The sequence below is a fragment of the Mustela nigripes genome, chromosome 3, assembly GCF_022355385.1.
Source record: "Mustela nigripes isolate SB6536 chromosome 3, MUSNIG.SB6536, whole genome shotgun sequence".
In the NCBI taxonomy this organism is placed as follows: Eukaryota; Metazoa; Chordata; class Mammalia; order Carnivora; family Mustelidae; genus Mustela; species Mustela nigripes.
Window position 1 is genome coordinate 176,944,009 of NC_081559.1, and position 20,545 is coordinate 176,964,553.

At 41.4% G+C, this 20,545-nt stretch overlaps 1 protein-coding gene across 6 annotated transcripts in view; it reads right to left on the reverse strand.

Annotated features, from left to right (window-relative positions):
* Nucleotides 1-20,545, reverse strand: part of SAMD12 (sterile alpha motif domain containing 12) — a 382,934-nt gene that overhangs the window by 188,524 nt on the left and 173,865 nt on the right. The window lies entirely within an intron of this gene.

Below are 20,545 nucleotides of genomic sequence, written 5' to 3' on the forward strand. Positions count from 1 at the left end.
GTTGCAAAAGACTGGCTAAACTCAAAGATCACGCCAAGCACCTGCCTTCCCAACTGACCCATTACTGGAGAGAAGTTGCTTTGTGGCCTCCTGCCACTCCAAGCTAAGTCATACTCTCCACCCTCATCTGGACCCTCAGAAATCTGTTCTCAACTCTGCAACACTGCTATTCCCCCTCTCCAGGATCCCAGCCTCCTTACTGAACAACTACCCAACACTGCCATCAGAGGGAACAGTTATGCTCTGCATAGAAACCCGGGAGGTGGCACAACTCTTTTACTTTTATGCTGTGACACCTACCAACAGATTGATTAAAAATTAAATAAATCTATAGTGGTAGAGGTCAGAAAACTGGGGAGGAGGCACAAGGGAGTCCTCTGGAACGACAGAAATAGTCTATGACATGAGCTGAGGGAGGTTTACATGAGTGTGCACATATATGAACAAATGTGGGACAGAAGTAGTCAAATTTTCATCTTCCACCTTCCATGAAAGGACTCTGAAAGCACCAGAACAGTGTGCTATCTTGGTTTTTCCAACCTACTGTCTTGTCTTCTAGCAACTCCATTCCACAAAATATCATTCATATTGAATGTGCTTTGCTAACTGCTTTTAGTCTTGAAAGCTCCATTATTTGCTGGTCTAAAATAAAGTCCACTTGTTTAATCACCAAGAATTCTTTCATTTCAAGCAAAGATCAAAAAGTCATAGTGGCTCAAAGGAACCCAGGTAAAGCCTCCGAGCGAGAAACTTAAAAATTTAATCCCAGCGTGGTTATGGATGCTCTGTGAGGCCTTCGGCAAAAAATTTCAAGCCAATATGCCTTAGTTCTTCCATAGTAAAGGAAAAGATATTAATACTAATTCAACTCTACTAATTGTTGAAGGAAATTAAATGATTTATGAGGCTGTTAGGAAATGTAAAACATCAGACATCAAGATGAAGTTACAAATAGGAAGGGTGTGAAGGGGAGGAAAAATTGTTAATCTTCACTGATACAGAAACTTAATTTTTCAAAGCGGCCTCCAGTGGGAATGTATTTTATAAGAAAATAAGTTCTCATCTTCCACAATGTTTTGACTGGTTCGAGGAGGAGATGAGCTATTGAGAACAATAGAGATTTTTTCAATTTTCTTTTTGTTGCAGATACAGGACTATTATCCTACACCCAACAAATACTGAGTGTCTACTTCGTGTCAGACATTTTTTAAAATTAGTGCAACATATTTATTAAAGGTCCTTTATGTCCATTGCTCTCATCATGGCATGTCTGCACTCTATGGTGTGTGTGTGTGTGTGTGTGTGTGTGTGTGTGTCAGATGACTCCTGAGGGTGTGGTAAGGAGGTGACATATTCTAATTTTTTATTTTTAATTTTTTAAAAATTTTATTTAAATTCCAGCAGAGTTAACATGCAATGTAATACTGGTTTAAAGTATACAGTATAGTGATCAACGCTTTCATACAACACCTGGTGCCCATCCTTAATGGGCCTCCTTAATCCCCATCACCCTTGGCCACCTCCCCACTCTGGCAGCCATCAGTTTGGAATTTAAGAAACAAATGAGCAAAGGGTGAAACAAGACGGAGGCAAACCAAGAAACAGACTCCTAACTAGAGAGAACAAACTGATGGTTGCCTTATTTTTATGTTAAAAATTAGTGGGAAGGTCCATGTTGTATCCCCAAGATCAAAGTATCCCCTAGAGGAAAGGGAGATTCCATAGACTTGAGGGATAGGAATGATGCTTCCACTTGGGGCTTCCTGATCAGTGGTGGGAGGTGTGGTATTGACATGTGTCTGGTGACACGGATTTGTAGCTTATAACACTATTAACTAAACTGCCTTACCTAAAACTTAAGACAAAAAAGTTCACATTGTTCTGCAAAACCAGTAAAATGGTGAAACACTTTTACTCCAATGAAAAACATTTAATTAAGCTGCACTCTAAGGTAAAAGCCATAATAATATACTATTCAGACAAGAAAATGGCTCCTGAATTCCAAATTATTGAGAAAGACCAATTCAAAGATATGTATTTATACTCCCTATTGCTAACTGTGAATGTTGTTTTAAGAACATCTTTCTCCCTTGAAATATGTTAATACAAAGTCACCATAATTATCAAGATATTTAAGCATATTTTATATTTGAATTTACCAGGTCCATTTTAATTTAGTTTTATAATGAACATAATCTTACTTATGAAGTGTGTATGTGAGAGTATTTACACACATTGGGCATACATGTTCCAAAGTCTTTTACATTGGGATATGTGATTTAAAAAAAAAAAATTGGAACTATAAGAAAGCAAGATTTGGGGAAATGAAGGTTGAAAGGGAGAACTGTGCTATGTCTCACTGAGTACAAAGGAATATAGACAGTCCAAGCTCAAGTTCAAACCTTTCTGCAAGGGATATGAAAAATTTCTCAAATGAAGTATTTATTATCTGTGTTAATGGTCCCTATGGTAGTTTTAAAAGATGGACTTGAATATTTTAACTTTCCTCTCACTGACAGGTAGGGGCTTTGTCCCTTCCTCTTGGATCTGGCTGGGCCTGTGTCTCATATGACCAGTAAAAGCCATTAATCATTTTCTTGGCACCTGGAATGCTTGCTATTCTACAGAGGAAGCTACCTGTCACATAACAATTCAACTACCCTACGAGGCCACACGTAGGTGAATGGTTCAGGTTGAGCCGAATCTTCTGAGCCATACATATAAGGGACACCATCTTGGACCTTCTGAATCAACCTATCTACCAGGAGAATACCAGTGAATGAACTCAACTGATATCACAAGGTACAGAACAATCACCTAGCAGAGCCTTGCCCAAGTTCCTTAAACATAAAATCTCTGAGATACAATAAAATGGCTTTTCAAGGCCACAAAACATGGGGGGTTGTAATACAGCAATAGATAACTCTAATGGAACCTGTTACCAGAAGTGAGGTGCTAAGGGACAGGGTAAACAAGTCGTCATGACTTTGAGACTAGGTGGTAGGCAAGACAGAAAGTCCTGAAGGAAGTTCTCACTGATGTAAATGAGGAGGATATAGTTGGCAGGTGGAAGAGAGGAAACCATCATTCCACGGTGGTGGAAATCTTAGAAACACTGTCGCCTGCGGTATTTTAGAAAACAAACTGTACTAATGAATTGAAGAACCCAACTAAGGCAATTTCCAGCAGAAGATCCAAAGTTTCAACTGGTTTCTTTTAACTGTGTTTCAGAAGTTACAAAAATAGAGGGATGAACTAAAAAAGGAAATATGCTGCTTCAAGCAGAATTTAGAGAAAATATAAAGGAGTCAGGACTTGCTTAGTTCAAAAATAAAACTACTTCTCAGCCCCAGTGTCTCTCAGCGGAATGTTATCAAAGTAAGAAAGTAAGGGAAGGTATAAATGCAAAGACCAAAACCAGAATGCTATGCGGAAGATGTGTTCTCAGAGTAAATATATCAACATAAGGCGTGGCTATAAAACCACTTCTGAGCATCTCAGAAGATTTGAGGCGCTGTATCCTAAGTCATTTTGGTAAAACAAAAGAACCATAACAACAAAAACCCAAGCTTCAGAAAGGTCTTACGGCTGTGCATTCCAAACCCTCTTTGATAAAGAAATCTTAAGGACATTGTTCCTCGGTACTCTCAGAGGACCCACAATTAAAAAGGACATTTTTCGAAGACTTTTATGCATGTGAATTTTGTCTAATACAATGAATTCTAATAAGACTCTAGAAAACCCACAAAGCTTTTAAAAGAATTGTATTGGTAGAATACATTGCCAGCTTGGACCTAAAAGGTCAGATAAAGACTTGCACTTCCTAAATTCTATGAGCTGGAAACACACTGAGATAATTGCTCAAATATAAACACAGGCTATTTCCTTTCTGTAGGTAAGAAAAAAATGGCTCAAGGGTAGAATCACAAGTATATAGCACAGGTTGACAAATTACAGTCTATAAGCCAAATCTGGGTGGTGGCCTGATCTTATATCTCCAGTTAGCTGTGACTGTTTTTACTTTATTTTTTTATTTTTAATTTTTTTTTTAATGAAGATTTGAGGGGTAAGGGGAGAGCGCATGTACACGTGTTGGTGGAGGGGCAGAGGGAGAGAGAGAATCTCAAGCAGACTCACCACTGAGCATGGAGCCCAATGTGGGGCTAGATCCCACAATCCTGAGACCACCTCCTGAGCTGAAATCAAGAGTTGGATGCTTAATTGAGTCACCCAGGCACTCTGAATGTTTTTATACTTTTAAAGGACTGCTCAAAAAATACAACTAAACAGGGGAAGACTATATACTATGTGGTCCTTTACAGAAAACATTTACTGACCTTTACCTAGAATTAGATGCCAAGAAATATGGAGGATCATTCCCAGGGAGCATTAAAGGGCACAGAACTGGCAGTATGGCCCTGGCTATATTTCAGAATTGATAGAAACTTGTGACTGTTAGGTTAGTCATTCCTGTTCTAACATTTTACATTGGAGAGCAGATTCCTAGCTTCTTTCTGTGCTCCCTTACCTTCAGATCAAAAGGAACCATACCCAATGAGTGGCACCTGGATTAGAAAACAAGCTCCTGCATCATGCACCTAAGCCTGGCATCATAATGGGTCGTGTCTTTGGGGATGTGGATCTTACAAGGAGTTGAGTCTGATTCACAACATGGTAAATGTATATAATTCGTGGCTTGCAGAAAGAGCATGTGGTTTGGAAACAAATCTGCAGATTCTTCTGTATTTCCCATCAAGTGATGGGGTCTGTGTCCCATGTCCTGGAATTGGGGATGGCTTTTGTTTATTCTGTCCCACAGAGTAGAACGGCGCTTACTTCATAAATTCCAAAGATTAAGTCAGAAAAGGCCACGTTGTTTCTGCCTAGTTCCTTTGGGAGACTGGCTCTGGGAAAAGCCTCTGCCATGTAAGGCCTCTGATTACCCTAAGACCTCACCAAGTGGAGTGGAGTTCAGCCCCTCTTGATGGTCTGGATGAAACTGGACTCGTAGGCAAGATATCAGTCACATGAGTGATGTGGTCCTGGACTGTCCACGTCAGTCCACCAAATCAGCTGAGTACCGCGAAGGCCATGAGGATGAAAAGAGCTCAGCCAAGCCTTTCCTGGCTTCCTGATGCACAGATTCAAAGAGGTATTACAAGTGGCCAATGCTTTAAGCAACTAATATTTGGAGTCTTTTGTTAAGCAGTGATAAATAATTGTAATGGTTCACTACATGTACGTGGGATCCACGCTACGATGACGGGGCACTGTGGACCCCACCACGTGGCTTGCTTTGGTCGGTGGAATGATAATAACTGTGACATAAGCAGAAGACGGGAGTTCCCCTCTCTCGCATCTTCACCACTGCTATGACAGATGCGCCTGGTCCAGTCTGCTGGTGGCAAGAGCCATGGCAGCAGAGGTCCCCGTCGTTCCTGTCATCCTGCTCAAGTCTGTCCTACACAAAGGAATAGCCAGCTGGCTCACAGACCAGAGAATGAGCCAAGAGCAGAAGGACCATTCATCAGATCTAGCCCAAATCGCCAGGCCATAAACTTGTGAGCTAATGGATTGTTCTACGCCATCCATTTGGGAAGTGTGTATGCCTGTTGTTAGGTACCTTCGGTAGCAAGAGATAACACCATGAGGATTTTCATTTCGAGGCACTTCTTTATTAAAAACACATTGTTTCTAATCATACAGTTTTGCACACTGTTCCTGAAATACTTGGCATATTCAATCTAGTCTTTTTTTTTTTTTTTTTTTACTCCCCTTCCTTCCAGAATGTCCTTTGCCTTCTTTCTGCCTCTCCTAATCCTGCATATTCTTAGCAGCCTGGTTTAAAATTCTATAACCCTAGAATCAATCGGTGTCACTCTACCCCACAATAGCTTTACTTCTGGATTCGTGTAGAATTCACTTTCTATACCATCTTCTCAACAATTAACTGTATATTGCTTTGCAATGCTACTTCCCTCATTTCTCCCTACCTGTATTTTGAGATCTCTGAAGGGGTGGTTATCTTGTGTCCTACGGCTTCTTACCATCCATCTCAACACCCTACACTGCATAGCTTAGTTTCATGCAAATAATAGGGGTTAAGTAGGAAGTCAAGAACACAACATAGCTTTGAAAGTTCTTGCACGGGTAGAGACAGCAGAATACACAGTTTGTAACCGGGCTTATAACCATTCCTATCACAGGTATCCCTCACTTTTCGAAAGTTCCCATTTAAGTCACTTCGCTTTTAAGAAAGACTTATATTAGTGTACCTGGTTTCCCAGACTGAAAGAAACCGGAGAGGATTTTCCCTTTACAGGAAAAAAAAAAAAAAAAGGCAAAAAGTGAAAATAGCATTCAGTGTTGGTTTTGCAATAGTCATTATAGAGCTCCGCCCCCTCACCCTCAACTCCTTCTCAGGGACCTACGCTCAGCATCTCAGCATCACGCCACCGGAGCTCAGATTTGTGTCTGTGAGCATCTGTGCTTTATCATGATTTATTTTGTGCCTCCATTAGGAAGAGGTGTCCTAAGATATCAGAAAGCCTAAAAGAGGTGATTTCTTTGGATCTGAGAACGCTCAAAAATTTTTCTGTACGAATTAACGGTACTGCTCTCTACTTTGCATCATTTCAGCTTAGGAAAGGTTTCTTAGGAACTTTCTACTTTCAGATAACAGGGGGAAACCTATACGTCAAATCTGAAAGAATAATAGAAGTCTTTATGGGAGATAATTGAGCAATTTGGTACAGGGTCAAGGGGTGGGAGGGAAATATGCTGAAATCTTGAATGTTTTCAGTGAATCAGAGTCTTTATGGGTAAAAAGGTATTAAACAATTGTTGTCAGGCTTGACTATCTGCCAAATGACTGATCATAATGGCAGAGCCGCATTTCCTAACTTGGAGGTTTTGCAAGTCATTAATAGCCAATGCAACATTTACCAGGTGTTTGGTTAAAGCGTGCTTACATAAAGAGTTTGCAAATATTTATATTTCACAGAAATCCTCCCACTGTATTTAGAGTTAAAACAGAAGAATCATTTTCCTGTAAAAGATTGTATTTCTCATGAAAGAGCATTATTTTTCCAAAAATTATAAAGGGAAGTGTTACGCACTTTTTCCCCCAAAGGAAATTAACCCCCCAGGATAACGGGGAGGCTAAATTAGGACAAAGAATCACCTTCTCAAAACCACATTTTAGTGACAATTTACCATATCTGAATTTTTTTTTTCTTGAAAATAAAAAAAGCAATAGGAAATAATCTTCTAGCATTTATGGGAAAAAAACCAAAGTCTTCTTCATACTTCCATTTCAACTACAATAAGAGGAAGCCCAGTTATTATATTTCCTCTTGCTTTTGCAAAAGGCGGCTTTCAGTGTCTCTTAAAGTCTGGATATAAGAGTCAGCTTAACCAGTCCTTACATCCAGACATTAAAAATGAGAATAAACAGGCATTCTACACTGAAATAGATTTATGTTGAAGGGACAGGGTTTGGAAGTGGGATAGGGGAATAGCAGAGGGTATGAGCAACCTCTTTTGCACCAAACATAAACTGGCACAACTTCTGTGGCAATATGAAATGGTAGGTTTGAATAACTCTATTCACAAAGAATGTTCTAATGGAAAGTACATGTCTAAGGCCCAGCTGTCACTGCTTTCATGCCTGAGTGGGAACACAGACCAGACTGACCACTCCCCTTACGTCCTGTAGGACACCTAACAATGAAGCTGATTAATTCATATCCAAGTATAACTTGACAAGATTATTTTAGAGATTGTAATTGGCTGGCTGTCGTCCTCCTTCGTGTCAATTAAGAGAGCAAAGCTTGCATATCAAAGGGAGAATCCCAGGCCGACTAAATGGATGGGTAAGAAAGGACCCATCAAAAGTCCAAGTCAGACCTGAGAGGTGAGTTACATTAGTTAGCTTGTGGGAGAGCTCCCCCTTGAGGAGCTCAAAACAAATGCAAAACTCAACAGAAAAGTTACATCGACCACCGTTCTTGTCCTTCCGAAGAAAAGGCTAAATACTTCTTTAGGACAAAGAAAGAAAAATCCTTCATATATATTCTTGCCAAAGACTATTTTACTAAAGACTTTTTTTCCCCCCTGTACCCAAGATATTACTTAACTGGTTCCTCTAACATGAAAGAAGACTCATATAATGAACCATACCGCCATGTTTGTTTTGCCTCCAGCCAGGACTCACCCTCTTCCCTACACTGAGAAAAACCATGCGGGGAGAAAAAAAAAAAAAAAAGGTAAAAGACAACTCTGTTCTACGGTATTACTTTTTTGGGTGTAGACTCCTACCAGTAACTGCTTTACATTCTGAGAATAATGTGAGGGGTAAAAACAACAACAAACCCCAAACACTTACTGACCAGAGGTTAAGTAATTGGGAAAAAATTGGGCTGGGTGAGTATTTGAAGATTCTGCTTTATGTTCCAGAACAGCATAGCCCAGAGCTGACTCTGCTGAGGTTTTGAAAGAGAGAGGAAGAATGAAGTGATGTTCTAGTCTAGTGTCTTCAGCAACCATTCTCCTCCAGGGTAAACAGGCTTCTTTTCCAAGAATGTTTTCCGAATGAGCTATCCAATCTGCCCACAGAAGTCAAATAGCAAACCTCCAGGGCACATTCCACAGGCACAAGGGGCGACTTACAAGTCTGGATCCGCCCAGTTAGTGCTGGGACTGAGGAGTGGACTTCATCAGATCGACCTCCCCTGGGGCCGCGGATGATTCCAACAGATCTTCCCTGAAAGCTGACTCAAAATCCCCATTTATCTAGCAGCAGCTTTACCCCTTGTCCTTTATAAAGTTTTCGGAGACATTTCCCTCTGCGCAATGAAGAACAGACATCAATGCTCGGTGTTATAAAAGAAGAATAGGGTTTTCTTTCTATCAGATCAGGGCAGGTCAGTTCCAATAATAGTTTAATAGTTCCCACTGAAGTGGAATCAAGGAGGAACTCTACGAGATGTATTGTCCGTCTAAGTCACAGGATGAAGGCATTAAATGCTGGACACAGGGAAAGGCAGCAAATGTTGTACGAATGGATAGGAGCTTCATAATTATATTAACCACATGAACCATTATTAACCATAATGATAAGTTAATCAGACCAGGGAAAGAATTCAGGACAAGGGGCATTAATTTTTCCCTACCAAGGCGTACTACTCAAAATTCTGGCAAAAGATAATTGATGATACTACACTCCTACTTAGTATATACCCTCAGGAGTCAGCTGAAATCAAGGAAATCTTTAAACTTGGGCAAAATCAAGTAACAAAGACTGGGTCTCATCTAAAATAACACCGAGCTTGTTGAACAGAATGTTGCAGCTGCTAAATTTCAGATCGAAGGAATTGTCCTGCGTGAAAAATCAAACCATCTAGCAGTATAGAGTTTCATTCATTTGGGCTTGATTCGCCTGACCCTACCACCCAAGATAACAAGCATAAAGATACCAAAGGATAACCTTTAAGCCCCATTTGACTCTTTCAGGCTCCCCCCCACCTTTATCTCTGTCCGTCTCTCTTTCATCCTTCAAATACTTAACATCTATATTTATTCCAAGACTACTATGTGTACTGTATTTCTGATAATACAAAAATCTGATCTTTATGATTCCATTACCTTTGTGCATTTTGACTTTTCATGATTCCATTACCTTTGTGCATTTTGACTTTTCAAAGTGTTCCCAGAGTATTAAAAAAAAGTTTTTTCATTTGACCAATCTGGGTAAACAAAAATGCACCCAATAAAATTTCCTAAATTTCACCTTTTTCTTTTTGGATTTGTTTTAATATGGAGCTAAACAGAATTAGGTTAATGAAGAGATATGGATATATGCACGTGGACTAAAAGAGATCCAGTTTCCCAGAAGTGACACATAGTTTATTCCTTCTTTAAAGAAGCCCAGTTTCGGGGCACCTGGGTGGCTCAGTGGGTTAAAGCTTCTGCCTTCAGCTCAGGTCATGATCCCGGAGTCCTGGGATAGAGCATGGGGCTCTCTGCTTGGCGGGCAGCCTGCTTCCACCCCCCCTGCCTCTGCCTGCCTCTCTGCCTACTTGTGATCTCTCTCAAATAAACAAATAAAATCTTAAAAAAAAAAAAAAAAAAAAAAAGCCCAGTTTCCTTCTCAAGCTTCTCTGTGTCTCCATTCTGGTAGTGTTGGCCATTTAGTGATTACTCAGCAAATGTTTATTGAGCAAATTAATGAGCACTAATATAAAGATAATTGAACAATTAGTAGGTAATGAATGATCTGCAAATTAGCAATTTATAATAAATTATGAATTATTTAATCTGTAAATAATTAAACATCAATTGAGGTAATGATAAATATTCAGTAAGGAAACAAATTACTAGGACAAAAAAGAAAGATTCTACTAAAAAATCCGAGGCCCAAACTACAGAATATTTGCTACGAAAAAGAAATTTTTTTTTTTCAGGTACTGGAAACTGTAAATGGGCACCCAGACAAAACCAGATACACTGTGAGCAGGTCAGGTGATGGCACCATCTTGCGTCATCACCCGTCATTAACAAAGATGTCTTTAATAGCCGACTGCTCAACGCCCAATAGCATCTTACTGCTAAAACCCCCTTCAGGGGTTTTCTACTCTAACTCCACCATTTTGCAGATGAGAAATCTGAGCCCCAATTGCAGATGTACGATCTGCCCAAGTTTACTTGGCTAGTACACCGCTGGCCTTCTTTCCAGACCTTCTTTTCTTCTGTCTTATCTGCATTCACTCCATCCCTATTTCTCCAGTGACTACCCTGTGTCCTTTCTCTGCACTAGTCCACTTTTTGCGAACTGAGAGGTAGTGGATTGGAAATAAATGTGAGTATATGTATCACGCTTGTCCTTTTCTTTCTTTCTTTCTTTCTTTTTTTTTTTTTTACTATCAATCACCTTGGTGACCTGGTTTGACCCATAGTGGTGTATGCCACAATTGTTTCTACTGACGCTGCCACTAGGAAGTGGAGTAGTTCTGTTTGCAGAGTCAGTGTATTTCTTAGTCTTTTTCAATGTACTGAGAAAATCCAACTCAAGTGTGTGTAGTCAGAGGTGATAAAGAGGTAGGGATACAGACTACAAGAAGTTCTAAAAGCAAGCCAGCCAGCCAGTTTCCTAAATAAAAAGCAGAAAAAAACCAAAAAGAATAGTTTTCCAGCCAGGAAATAGGCTTTTGCCATTATAGCATCCAACATATGATCACAGGGAAAACATCAGTAAGACATATGTTTTTCCATAGTTTCTAGTCCATCTGTCCCTGACATTTTGCTAATTATCTCAAAAATGGGTTCTGGTATCATTTTCCTTTCTCTTCTATTTCTAGCTAAAGGTAACAATATTTCTTGGTGAATAACAGCTTCAGTATTACATGGTCTTGAACAACTGTGCTTGGCATAGACACATACCATTCTGGAGTTCCAAATCTCCCAAGACAATCTTCTCCTTGGTGTGAAAAATCCTCGCATACAGTGTGTGTGTTCTACAGCATAGAACAACAGAGCATGTTCTATAATAGAGAAATATGACTGCAGCTCCTGGGTGGCTCAGTGGGTTAAGCCTCTGCCTTCCACTCAGGTCATGATCCCAGAATCCTGGGATCGAGCCGTGGGGCTCTCTGCCCGATACAAAGAAGGGGAGTCCGCTTCCCTCTCTCTCTGCCTGACTCTGCCTACATGTGATCTCTCTGTCAAATAAGAAAAAAAAAAGAAAGAAAGAAAAGAAATATGACAATACTCAGCATGAAACAGGCAAAATGACGGGAGTAAAGAAGGCAAAAGTTGCCTTGGACTGGAGCAAAGAACATAGCCTTAGGTGACAGGAGCTCAGTACTGCCATCTACTGGCCACGAGGTCTGGGTCAACTCTCTTCACTCCTCTGAGCTTTTAGATTCCTCATCTGAAGACCGACTCACACTTAGATCAACAGGGCTCTGAGGTTAGAGAACGTGTTTGAAATATCACTTCGCACATTTTAAGTGTGATACAAATGTCACTGGGAATTTTTTTTTTTTTTTTAATGAGTAAAACAATCTAAGATTCTATGGATGTCACAGAATGGCAACCTACACACATTTAGGAAATTGCCTGGACATACAAAGTGGCTTTCCCTTTTCTGTTCTAGTTGTCAGGACCCAGGCATCGGCGCACCCTTTCCCCCGAAGCTGTCTACGCTCGCTGGGAGAGAGGCTAGTCTTTGACTTGAATTTCGTGGGAGCATATTTTGCAAAAACAGAGGTAACTCTATCCTGCCCCCCTTTTCCTACGTGCTCAAACTGAACATCACAGGGAGTTTACTGCCAAATGGTAGATGGGAGGCTAAGATCCTTCTGGAATGACTACAGTGATCCCATCTCCCTCCCCCCAATACATCTCACTGTCCTCTGAAAGATTTATAAAGAAGGACACTGTGGCAACACACGACCTTTCGAAACTGCTCACACTATATTCTCCTCCCGGAAGGAATTCTAATGTCCTCTTGTCTTGTGTTGCCTGCCGCGTACCAACCACGGGGGAAAGACACTGAAAATTTAATGAATTTAAGAAAAGCTGCGCAAGCTTCTCTTTTGGAGGAGCCTTGGGGAAGAGGGAAGCAGACAGAAAGAAAACATTCAAAGAAATTACACTGCCCCCAAGGGTGGCATCTACAGAGGACAGTGACAGGGACTTGGAGATGTATTATTTTTCCGGTGCCCATTTAACTACCGGGCTGGTTTCACTACCGTTGCTGGCTATAACCAGGGTAAAGGTGAAGGGATGAGATCAATACCAGAGGCAAAAACACTAGAGAAAGAAAACCGTGACTCCAGAATACAACAAAGAACGTAGGATGCACAGAACCAAGGAGGGGAGGGGGGGTGTGAAAAAGAGAAGCATATGAAACCACATTACACAAGTTGTCTGAAAAGCATAACTACATACAACATCCAGAGGATAACAGCCCAAGAAAATATTTTGCATTGAACTAAAATAGAAACATATTTGCCATATAATTTTCAGGCTATGCCACTCTCTAAGGTATGACTCTGTTCTTGTAAGTGTACACACACAACAATGAAAGGATACACATCGAAATCTTTGGGATTACTTCTGGAATGTTAGAATCCGGGGGTGGGGGGATTTGTGCATGTTTCCCTTTTTGGTGCATGTATACTTTCTAATATTTCTACATTGAATATATAAAAAAGAAAAACATACATTTTTTTAAAACTATGACTTCTAAATTTCTTTTATCACCATCACTGAAAAAACATACTTGGGTACAGAGAGGAAGAGGTCAGAAAAGGGATCTACAGACCATAGGCTATGGGCCAAATCTAGCCTACTGCCTACTTTTATAAATAAAGTTTAATTGGAACACAGATACTTCATTCGTTTACACACACAGGCAGAGTCCAGTTGTTGGTACAAAAGACCAGATGGCCTGCGAGGCCAAATGGCCCTATGTGGCTCTTTTTAAAAAAAAGATTGCCAACCCCTGGGTGAGAAGATTCCTTTCTTTGCGACTGGAATATCCAATGCACATTATTAGCTGTGAGGAAGTCATACCCTCTGGGTCTCAGCTTCCTCTCACCTAAGCAGAAGGATAATACATCTTAGAGTTGTCTTGAGGATTAAATGAGTTATGCATAAAAAGTACTTACTGCTGTGCCTGGTACATTCAGAAACGCTCAAAAACATTATTCTACCTATTACCTACTTCCTCTTAAACAAGGTACATTATTCCACTATTAGGTTAAACCTAATGAAACTGCCATTTTGTTGCTGAAATTGTTCGACACTGGCAATCTTATCGGGTTCAATGTCACCCTACTTCACCACTCACTCTTCTCACTTCTCCTGTGTACGTCGTAATCTCCGAGATGGTGTCAGTGTCATTAAGGCAGTGTGGGGTTAGCTAATTTGCCAGGAAGAGATGAGAATAGAAACCTAGCACCGTTGCATCCAAATCCAAACAATGTGGATGTCTGAAACAAAAATGCTGCATGTGTATTTTGCTCTGATACTCGTGAAACGCTGGCAAATTAGCACTAAATGTACGCACGGTATGACAGATTCCAGGCTCCTGCCCTGCTGCCCTAAACAGAAGCTTCTCAGATAAAGGATAGTCTTCCCATCCTCCAAAATAACACCTGTCTCTTGAGTTTCAGCAGACCCAGCAAGCTTCCACAACGCTGTGACAATCACTCTTGGCACTGAGCAGAAATCCAGACATCTCCTGCCATAATATCCATCGGAAGACCTGCCTGAAGGGAACAGGGGACTTGGGATCCCACAAAATTTGAAGAGTTCTGTCATTCACATGTGTACTTAAAGACGGCATTTTGGAGCTTAGTAGAGATCCAACATAGGAGTTCTTAAAAACAAAACAAAACAAAAAGCAAAAACAAAACAAAACAAAAGAACCAAAGGGGGCTTCTCCAAGAATGAGAGAGAAGGACACTTGAACATTAATGGAAGGAAATTATAAGAAGCTGCAGGTAGAAAAGTATAAAATGAGCTTTGGAAAGGGGGCTGATTGGGAAACTGAAGGACAAATCAAGTATTTTTTTTAAATTCTTATTTATTATTTTTTATTAACATATATTAATTTCTTCAGGGGTACAGGTCTATGAATCATCAGTCTTACACAATTCACAGCACTCACCACAGCACATACCGTCCCCAGTGTCTATCACCCAGCCACCCTATCCCTACTCCCCACCCCCCACCAACCCTCAGTTTGTTTCCTGAAATTAAGTGTCTCTTACGGTTTGTCTCCCTCCCTGGTCCCATCTTCAACGTAGATGAAGAAGGGCTTTAAGTTCAGTATTAAGCCTATCAAAGAAAGAACAAACTCTGTTTAATCCAATCAACACCTACTAAATGCCTATTTTATGCCAGGCACTGGGTTCACACAGCTAGAGACAGTAAGAGAGACCAGATGTTATTTCTACCCTATCGGAGTTTCTGGGCTGGTGGAAGGAAGATAGACATGTAACCAAATAATGTTAATGTAACGTGATCAGTGTTCTAACAAGACAGTGGTTATTCATTCACTGCAAAAAAAAAAAAAAAATGCCAAGGAAATACAGAATGAAAAAATTAATTTTGCTTAGAAAGGCCCAGGGAGGTTAGGGAAGAGAGAAATCATTGGAGACGTTCAAGTTCACTAGGTGAACAGTGGGGCAGGAATGAGAGTGGTCTGTCTGCTGCAGTTTCGGGATAGGACGGATACAAGGAATGGCTGCAAACGAACCTGAGGGGTGTTTATCAAGAACCTTATACACGGAGCTTAAGAATGTGGACTTTAGGGGCACCTGGGTGGCACAGTGGGTTGGGCCTCTGCCTTCGGCTCAGGTCGTGGTCTTGGGGTCCTGGGATCGAGCCCCGCTTCGTCCTCTTTGCTCGGTGGGGAACCTGCTTCCCTCTCTCTCTCTGCCTGCCTCTCTGCCTACTTGTGATCTCTCTCTGTGTCAGATGGATAAGTAAAATCTTTAAAAAAAAAAAGAATGTGGACTTTACCCAGTAGGCATTTAGTTTAAACAGGAAGAGACCTTGTCAAGTCTGATTTAAAGAGACAAAAGAACAGATGCTTTCCCAGAGAGCCATGGTGTAGGATCACAGGAGACCATTCATGTTGAGACTAGGGAAACCTAGAGCAGGAATGCCTAAGAGTAGCGAGGAGGGCACGTAGACTGGATGCACCGGGGCTTCAAACTGGAATGCCACAGTAGAGGTGGAAAGTCTGAAGACTCAGAAGGAAAAGTGAGACAAAGAGAATTCTGATGTGGGAGTAGGGAGGGTCATGCAGGTGGGGAGAAGCAGCACAGGTTAGGGGACTGGCCTTGGGAGAGAGAATCTCTCTTCCTCAGAGATATAAGGGAGACCAATAAGAAGGGGGTAAAAATAGAGGTAATACTGCAGGGAGGAATGCTAAGAAAATTTGCCACCATTGGTAACTCCTCAGAATCATGAACAGGGAGAGAACGGTGGCTTTGCGGAAACAGAGCTACGCATATGTAGCACCACCGTAGGAGACTGGGAAAATGGAAAAGCCAGAGATCTGTAAAAGCAATAATCCAGCAGATCCGGACCGAGGATCCACTTGGGCCAACAACTTATACATTGATGATCTCTCTCATCCGCACATTCTATTTTTTTCCAAGAGTGTTCTGAGCCTGTCAGTCCACTCACCATTGGTGATGCTGTTATCACTGATGGGTGGTGAATGACCTCCAAGGGAGGAAAATTTAGTTTCCTTAGCCTGACACTCATGTAGCCCTCAGACTACTCTACTGATCTGTCTCTACTCCCATCACTCATCCCTGCTCAGCTTAAGAAACCCCAAAGGCTTTCAGGCTCAGGAATGGAGGAGCCCCAGTGTGGGAAGATGCAGCGTTGCAAGCAATAGGGGGTGGCGAGGCCTATGGGTTAAAAGTGGTTACATTTTCTTGTTCTCTCGGGTCAAGCAAAATACACAAATACAACTTGGGATTTCAGGGACTTTCTCTTTTAAAACTGTACACAGGACAAATCCAGCCTTTTCCAAGCAGACTTCCCCATGGACCAGGCTCCTGGATAGGAGCTCCTTCTGAAGACTTCTTTGGTGCTTACCCCCATGTTTCTTTTCTGTCATCACTCACTTGTACTTATAAGATGCGATCTTTCATAGCACAGAGGTCAGAACATGATTCAGATGGCCCTGGAGGAAAACCTTGACTTTGCTATTTTTAGGTTTTTATGGCATAGACAAGAGACTTAAAGTTTTCTTTTTCTTACTTTTCTTTTCTTTTTTTTTTTTTTAAGATTTTATTTGACAGAGAGAGAGAGAGACAGGGAGAGAGGTAACACTAGCAGCAGGGTAGGAGAGGGAGGAGGCGGCTTCCTGCTGATCAGGGAGTCTGAGGCCACACTCCATCCCAGGACCCTGGGATCACGACCTGAGCCGAAGGCAAACACTTAACGACTGAGCCACCCAGGAGCCCCAAGACTGAAGTTTTCTGAGAGTCATTTTTCTCATTTGTAAATTGAAATACTACATGGGTTACTGTGACAATAAATTAAATAATGTACGCAAAGTACTTACTTAAGTGCCTTACATGCAAACACTCAAATATTTTTTAAAATAAGAGTTTTCTTCAACCATATATTTTTATTTATATTTATTTAACAATGAAACAAAACTATATACATGCATATACATATATATGCATATATTTGTAAACATAAATATTTATTCTATTTAATTTTTCCCACCCTTAAGAGCCCCAGGGTGCATGGGCAAAACCTCTGTCATGACATTCCATGGGGGGATTGGGAATCATGCCCTTTAGAAGCAATCCAAGGGGTGCATATTTATATTATTAAATAATAAAACAAAACTACACACATGTATATATGCATATATATGTACACACATTTACATAATGCTTTCCTATTTGAAAAGTGATTTCTATACTCTCCTTTGCTTCTTATAAACCTATGTATGAAGTCCATACAATCACAGACCAGTAATAACAATTAGTAGCAACTTTGTAAGGTACACTTTATAATATTTTTGAGAAAGGGAACCTGATCCTCAGGGAGGTGAAACAGACTTTGCCAAGGCCACACACAGTGACTAAGAAGTGGCGGGGACTACATCATGGGTCTCTACAGTCTAGGCTTTCTCTAATCTTTCATAACTATCCAAGACAGGAAACCTGCCAAGAGCGATTAAACACTCAACACTCACATTATTCCAAAGTTGGTACGGAAATTGAGAAATATATTTAATGAGACTCTGAAGGAGGAACATGAGAGCCCAAACACAATGGCCTAGAATGATATTAGCCAAGACCTCAAAGACAATTGAATTTCATCAAAACAGTACCACAGCATCTTGAACATAACCAATCCCATATGTGTAGACTTCCATTTCCTCTAACAAGAAATATGGTGCCACAGTCACCGTCGGTGATGCCATATGAAGGATGAGCACCACTGCTCCACATAGTGGATCGCCTCCAAAGGGCGTATTTCCCAGTCCCCCCATGGAGTGTCATGACAGAGGTTCTGCCCATGCACCCCGGGGGTCTTGAGGATGGGAAATTTGACTTGACAGGATGAGTACACAGGGTAATAATGTTCAAACAGGGACTGGGGGCAAAATCAAGGGAAGGGGATCTCCCATTTTGCAACCTGACCTCAGTACTTCCCCAACAACATAAAACAAAATCAAAACAAAACAAAATAGAGTCATCAATTAAAAAAAAAAAAAAAGGAATGAAATGGACACAGAATCTAAAAAGCAAACAGACTTCTCCAAACAGATTGTGTTTCATCAACTTCACTTCTCTGGCAGAGCAAAAAGCTCCGCGCTCAGAGTGAGTGACAAAGGAAACTGAACTTTTGGTCATATTGAGTAAAACATGACTGTCTCAGAGGGCACTAGAAAGGTGCGAGTAAGAGGGAGACAGGAAGGAAAACCTGATTGAAAGAGAGAATGACACTGAGTCTGTGGCTATAAAAACTTCATTGAGCTCCTGGAATTTGGAGTAGGAAATAAGCTAAAAGGGTGAGCTTTAAAAAAAAACCAACAGGGTGTACCCTGCTCATTTCTGCCCCCCGCCTCCCATCTGTGAGGCCACCGGCTGGACTTTCCGTAAGAACAGTCTCCTGTTCTCCCCTAGTAATCTGACAGCGAGAGGTAGCAGTTACCGGAGCCCTCACCACATGTCAGGCACTGTCAGAAGCGTTTTCTAGGTGGAACTCCTCTCGCCTGCCACCAGCCTGTGCGGTAGGTCCTGCTGCTGTGAAGGGCTCAGCCACCACACTCACCCTGCCTCACCACTAGACTCCTACCTGGGCTTCCCCTCGGTCCCAGCTTGCAGGAGAAGTCTCAGGCACACAGAAAGCCTCCAAGACACACAGGTAAGGGGTCAGGGGTTTCCTAAAGCAGGACGGTCCCGTAAGTTTCAACTTCATTAAGAACCCCTGGCGGGCACTGGCATTTTGCAGGTCTCAGAAGCCTTTGGTTTGGGACTGTTAGAGGGTGCCGGCCGGGTGAAGGAGCAGGCTATCTGGCACGCAAGGGGACGGCTGGATAAGGGTGCAGGAAGCTTGCTCCCGACCCCAGCCCTGTACTCCCTGGCTGTGATAACCTGGGCAAACCTTCCAACTCTCATTTCCCAAACCACAGAACCTACAAAAGTAGTGAGGGGCAGGAGAGATCACCAAAAAACAACTGAATCTCGTAGCAAGTAAAAATCCTCGCCCTTGCAGGAGTCGTCTTAATTAAGTCGATGCAACTGGTTAAAAAAGAAAATCCTTCCAGTTCTTTGAGGGATGAAACAAATAGTTCACTTGGTGACAAACCCCATTCTTATCTTTTCAAGTAGAATATTAAATAAATGCTGTATCTAGAATATCAAAGTCCCCTTAAGAGCAGTAGTTTCCATACACAAGCCTGCAAAGTGGCACCGTTCTGTGATGAAAATGGGAGAAATATTTTTCTTAAAGTGAAATATATCGTATTGCTTTTCTTTTTAAGATTTTACTTATTTATTTGACAGAGAGAAGGATCACAAGTAGGCAGAGAGGCAGGCAGAGAGAGAGGGGGAAGCAGGCTCCCTGCTGAGCAAAGAGTCCGATGAGGGGCTCGATCCCAGGACCCTGAGATCATGACCCAAGCCAAAGGCAGAGGCTTAACCCATTGAGCCACCCAGGCACCCAATTTATAGTATTTCTAAATGAGATTTTGTGTGTTAAGATTCATTTGGTTTATAAAATATGGTGCGGGAGGGGCACCTGGGTGACTCAGTGGGTTAAGCCTCTGCCTTTGGCTTGGGTCATGATCTCAGGGTCCTGGGATAGAGCCCCACAGCGGGCTCTCTGCTTGGCAGGGAGCCTGCTCCCCCCACCCCCCACCTCTGCCTGCCTCTCTGCTTGCTTGTGATTTCTCTCTGTCAAACAAACAAACAAACAAATAAATAAATCTTTTTAAAAATGTGGTGGGGGTAATATTTTTAATTTAAAAGAATGAATGAGTAAAATACTAAGGTGGAAACTAGATGCTACTGCAAAAATATCTCCTGAAATTTAATTCATCTGTGAAACCCCCAAAGCCCTGGTGCACAAGTGTAGCTCAGACAAGAAGAATCACAGACAACGGAGCTGTCCTCTTGCTTGGTGTCATCTTCCACCAGCTGGTGAAACCCTATCTCTCTTTGTAAGAATGTTCTGCTATCTTCAGATTATTCTTTCAGGGAAAAATGCATAAAGTGGATTTTCACACTCAATTTCTTTATATAGAACATATACATTTCCTTATATATATATTTGTTACGCTGTATTAGATTGTGTTATATATTTATATCTATATTCTTATAACGTAGATGAATATAAAACCTATCTCCCGTCTAACTTCATTTTTTTAAAGATTTGAGAGAGAGAGAGCATGTGTGCACACAGGGTGGGCAGAGGGAGAATCTCAAGCAGACGCCACACTGAACACAGAGCCCAACTCGAGGCTCCATCTCAGGACCCTGAGATC